The following is a 5,746-nucleotide window of genomic DNA, read 5'->3' as shown; positions in this document are numbered from 1 at the left end:
GTCCCAATCTTTATTTTTATGACCAGGGCATCTGTATGAAGGTAATGCACCCATTTGGCATCATTCTCCCTAAACACGATGTCATCAGCCTCCCTTTCAAAGAGCTCTGGTGGCCTCTGGCTCAGATGGTTGACGTTGGTGAGGGGCGCATCCTTTGCTTCTTGGTCATACCTATCCATCGCCTTCCGGATGTCTCCACCAATATGAGACCCGCCTAGAATAATATGAATGATACCAGCCCGGGGTACCCTCTCTTTGTCTACTGGGGGTGGAGGAGGGACGGTATGATAATCAGTCATGTCCTTTCGAACTATTGATGACCCACTCTGTAAGCTTCCCTTGTCTTATCAACGTCTCGATTTCATCCCTCAATTATCTGCAATCAGCTATATTGTGCCCCGTGGCCTCATGGTATGCGCAATACTTCGAAATGTCCCACTTGTTATAGTCTGTGAGAGGGGCTGCCTTCCTGAATACCCCCTTTCCCAACATATGCAGCATATATATGGTCGATAGAGGCTACCAAAGGGGTGTGCATCTACCATTTGCTTGTATAAGGCCTTCTTGAATCTTTGTTTGTCTCTTTACCTCGGGCAGACTTTTTGGGGCTTGAGCTACGCCGATACGTCTTTCTCCTCTCATTAGGGCTCGAAGATCGGTCTCTCTTATCTCGATAGCTCTCGCTGATTTTCAGCTCTCTCATCGACTTCTCTACCCTCTTAAAGGGTTCAGCTAGCTCATAGAACTCGGCCAAGGTTCTCGGCTCACTCTCCTGGAGGCTGTTAGGGCGGAAACACACACTAAAATTACATGCAAGTATACGCGTTCGCAAATAGTATAAGATTTAGATCAAATTCATTCCCACAGAGACTCTTTGGTTAATTTAAGAATATGCACATATGCAACAATGATATGGTTAATATCCTATGCTAAGACAAATTACAAGTTGAGATTGTTTATAACTAAGAATTAAACTAACAATTATAACTAAAAGAACAAGAATGGTTAAATTAATATATATGACAAACATGGGATCCTAACTTCATTAAATACTTCATTCAATAGCCTTTTTGTTCTTAACCTTGGCATACAATGGTGATGACACTAATCAGATAACACGAAACTAGGAACCGCCAACTTTCGTTGTACGAATACCCTACTACCAAGCATCCACAAAAGAGATAGAAGTTGAATAGACACCAATTATGCTTAGTCCTTATATGTCTATAAGAATTGAAAACATAACGGTTTAATGCGCAAGTTATCTATCGTTATTACATAGGGAAAGTAAGATGGTTAAAATTACCTACGAATCATGCATAACAAATATATGAACCTATGCTAGCATGGCAAGTTCTAAACCTCTATGTTCACTGTCGCTTCAATAGAGATTAACACGCTATCTTATATGTTAGTTACGCACATAAGATGAATAATCACAACCAATACTAGGTTATCATACAATCACCACACACCAAGATATTGAAACAAATTAATATTGAAATACATAAGTAAATTCGTTAGAACCCCACGATAACGATTAGTTCATAATCGAACTCATCGTCACCATGGGTTCCAATGAAAGCATGATAATAAACAATATAAGAGTACTAGGGTTCAAGAACAAATCAAAAACAAGCATCCAAGTATCAACTATATTGAAAAAAACAAGAGTCTTCTTCTCCGTAGCCTTCTCGTGCTCTCTAGGTCTTCTTATTGCTCTCCCAGGCCTCCTTGTTGTTAAAAACGTCTTTTTATGGGTATATATAGGCTCCAGGTTGACCAGGACTCTCAAAATCTACAATTTCGACTAAAATCAGGATTCTGGGGCAGAAACCGGGCGCAACAATGCTGAAGTAGTGTTTCAGCGGCGCGGGCGCACGGCCTTCTGGCGCGGCCGCACTGACATTCTGGAATTTTTCTGACAAATCTTGTTTTGGCCATATCTTGAGTTCTGCTCGTCAGAATTAGGCGATTCAACTGCCCACGTGAAGCTAACGAGATTCTCTAAAACTTGAGAATAGCCTAGGATTCCAATTCTGATCTTTTTTCAGGATAATTCTTTGAAAAGCTTCTTTCTTCCTTTAACTGATGCTTGAAATGCAATAACACAAAAACACATCAAAAATACCAACAACTTGAGTCCAAAACACCAACTTAAGCCTGTAATGAAGCATTCCAAGTAGATATAAAATCCACTTATCACACTCCCAAACTTGAATCGATGTTTGTCCTCAAGCATAAACAGACTCAAAACTACAAAACAAACCTAATACATGAATGCAACTACGTGAATGCAACTAAATGATAATACAATCGATCCCCTCAGAATAAACATAACCAAATGAATAAGCCACGCCTTTAAGAATGCAATAACTCAAAACAGAGTTTGAATAAATCTCACAAATCAACTCACAAACCAGAACGTGCGTGTGTGAATGCTTAACGATTATACTCTCGAAACTAGATCAATAACCATAACTTATCTTTCATCAAAATAATTACAAGTTTATAAACAGAATAGATGTTAAACGTATAATGACTCATAACACCTCCTTCCTACTAGAGTTATACAAGGATTCATGCTATTATTGAACACATAACAAATATGCTTATCTGACCGTGCAATGAATGAGGTCCCAAAAGACTTATGCAAGAATACCCATGTAGCGAGCGTTAGGTTAGCGGATCCCAGACTATAAAAGCCTTAGGTCACTAGGCACAAAGTCCCCTAGAACTTAATAATTCGAGTATTAAAGAGCTCACTCTTGATCAATTATGCATAAACACATACTTTTTTTTCTTTTTTTCATTTTTTCTTTCTCTTTTTTTATCTTTTTTTCTTTTTTTCAACAATTTCTGAATGAGTGTGTTTCGCTCCATCTCATTCAATCCTAGATTACTCATAAAAATATGAGCCGGCTACTAGCCATTTGATGCCTAGCCTTACAACAACTAGCAATGAAATCCAAGTTTTTCTCCAGATAAAAAAAATCAGTATTTTTACGTCATTACGAGAATATTACAAATTCTAAATATAACCAAGTGATTAAATCTCAACAACAAACAAGTATGATCGTGATCTAGATCAAAAGCAACCCAATAAGACTTTGTGAAAATTTTTGTTTCTGGCATGCAAATCAATTCATTAAGACTTAAACATCCCTCTATTCGTCATCACCACACTCAAATCAACATCAACTTATCAAATAGCATAGTTCACCTTAAGGGATCATGCTAAATATGCATACAAATGCAACTATATGAAATCACATAAAAAACAAACAAATATATCATATATGAACAATCATGAAACACTACGAATAAAATACAACTATATGGAACATAAATCTCTATGAACTATATGGACACACACAAACTAATCCTTACATTATCGCCCCCAAACTTAAAATTTTCAGTGTCCTCATTGAAGGCAATAATAAGGATTTCAGGCATACCTATTCGTCGGAAAGATCACCCTCTTCGGGTGGAGGATCAGGTGGCCAATCAACCTCGACACCAGTGGCTCGGAAAATAGTGCCCAAAGCCTGTGTCAAATCTGCAGCAAAATGGAGGTGAATATCGTGCATGGCCTCCATACGCCTAATTACTCGCCTGTACTGCTTATCACCAACACCAGTCCTATTAACTACCTGCTGCACATGAGAAGAACCCTATGTAGGCACTAGAGGATTCATTCAGCTACCCTCTACATCATCAAAAATATATCCCAAGCCCTTATCATGTGGTGCACCTAAGAATAAATAACTCAAGTGTTCTGGTAGTGGGTGAAGCTCAAGTGTGGAAACATCTTCAATAGATGGCTCGAGACGCTCCTGAGAAATTTTCAGCTCTGCTAACCCAAGAGAATCGAATGGCATATCCAACTTCCTCTTCCATGGAGGTGCATTCAAAACCTGCAGTTGCTCTTCCCCTATTAAGGATCTCTCTAAGGTATCTGACTTTGTCAATTTCTCAAGTTCCGAATTCATGACACAGTCAACCCACTCTACTTTAAAGCACTCCTCTTTAGCTGTGGGTAACTTTATTTCCTTGAACACATTAAAAGTGACCTTTTGATCGTGAACCTTCATCGTAAGCTCTCCTTTTTGCACATCGATCATAGTTCAACCTGTAGCCAAGAATGGTCTTCCCAAGATAATGGGAATCTTCTTATCCTTCTCAAAGTCAAAAATTACAAAGTCGGCAGGAAAGATAAGTTTGTCCAACTTGACCATGACATCCTCCACAATGCCCCGTGGATAAGCGATGGAGAGATCAGCTAGTTGCAATGACATATATGTTGGTTTCGGATCAGGCAGACCAAGCTTCTTGAAGATAGACAAGGGCATCAAATTGATGCTAGCTCCCAGATCACATAAACACTTGTCGAATGACAAGTTTCCGATGGTGCAAGGAATAGTAAAACTTCCAGGATCTTTAAGCTTCGGAGGCAACTTCTATTGCAGCACAGCACTGCATTCCTCCATAAGAGCAACGGTCTCTAAGTCATCGATCTCCACTTTCCGAGAGAGAATACCTTTCATAAACCCCGCATAGCTAGGCATCTGTTCAAGAGCTTCAGCGAAAGGTATGTTGATATGAAGTTTCTTGAACACCTCCAGAAACTTAGCAAATTGCTTATCCAACTTCTGCTTCTGCAGCCTCTTAGGAAAAGGAGGTGGAGGATAGACCTGTTTCTCCCCTGTATTACCCTCAGGAGGAGTGTGTTCCACAGTTTTCTTCCTTGATTCCACTTCTGCTTCCTTCTGCACATCTTCTTCAGCCAAAACTTCAGATCTGGAACTTGAGATTTTTCAGGGCTTGCAACCTTCCCAGACCTCAATGTAGTTGCTTTAACCTGCTCTTCTGCTTCCCTCTTTCATGGAACTTCTGTATCACTAGAAAGCATTTCTGGTAGTCGATTCAATAAGGCGTTACTAATTTATCCTATCTGGTTCTCCAGAGTCTTGATAGAAACGGCATGGCTTTGGCATATAAGAGCCTAGTTTTTGCACATAAGCCTCAACTCCTCCAATTCAGATTTTTTATTCGAAGATAGACCTGCACCTCCATGAGTTTGTTGTTGAAGTTGGAGTTGTTGTCTTGGTGCAAATTGTTGATGAAAACCAGGAGGGTTGAATTGTTCAGCTCCAAACTGCTGGAACGGCTGTTGCATCGCATTCTGATTATTGCTCCATCTGAAGTTAGGATGATTCCAGTTGTCAGGATGATAAGTGTCTGGAACTGGTTACTGCGATGTCTTAAAGTAGCTCACAAAGTGAGCTGATTCACTAGATATAGCGCATTGCTCCTTCGCATGCGAACCTGCACACAGCTCACAAACTCTGGTTATCTCAGTAACACCATAGTTAGCCAGAGAATCGATCTTCATAGATAACGCCTTCAGTTGAGCAGTGATAGCCGTAGCTGTATCCATTTCAAGAATTCCTGCAACCTTGCTCTGTGGAAATTTCTGGGTTGGATACTGGTATTCATCAGAAGCCATCAGTTCAATCAGATCATAAGCTTCATCGTAGCTCTTAGCCCATAAGGCTCCACCTGATGCTGCATCGAGCATGGGTCTGGACTGTGCTCCCAAACCGTTATAAAAATAATTGATGATCATCCAATCAGGCATTCCATGATGAGGACACTTTCTAAGCATCTCCTTATAGCGCTCCCAAGCTTCACACAAAGATTCTCCCGTTTGTTGCGCAAATTGAGTAAGAGCATTCCTGATTGC

The 5,746-nt window shown here is 40.0% G+C and overlaps 1 non-coding gene across 1 annotated transcript; it reads left to right on the top strand.

Annotated features, from left to right (window-relative positions):
- The first annotated feature begins 5,639 nt into the window (after positions 1 to 5,639).
- Positions 5,640 to 5,746, top strand: LOC141681949 (small nucleolar RNA R71). Its single transcript, XR_012559365.1, has one exon. It is a non-coding gene; the product is annotated as a small nucleolar RNA R71 (small nucleolar RNA).

The sequence above is a fragment of the Apium graveolens genome, chromosome 1 (assembly GCF_009905375.1).
Source record: "Apium graveolens cultivar Ventura chromosome 1, ASM990537v1, whole genome shotgun sequence".
In the NCBI taxonomy this organism is placed as follows: Eukaryota; Viridiplantae; Streptophyta; class Magnoliopsida; order Apiales; family Apiaceae; genus Apium; species Apium graveolens.
This window is presented reverse-complemented; position numbering and strand designations above follow the sequence as displayed.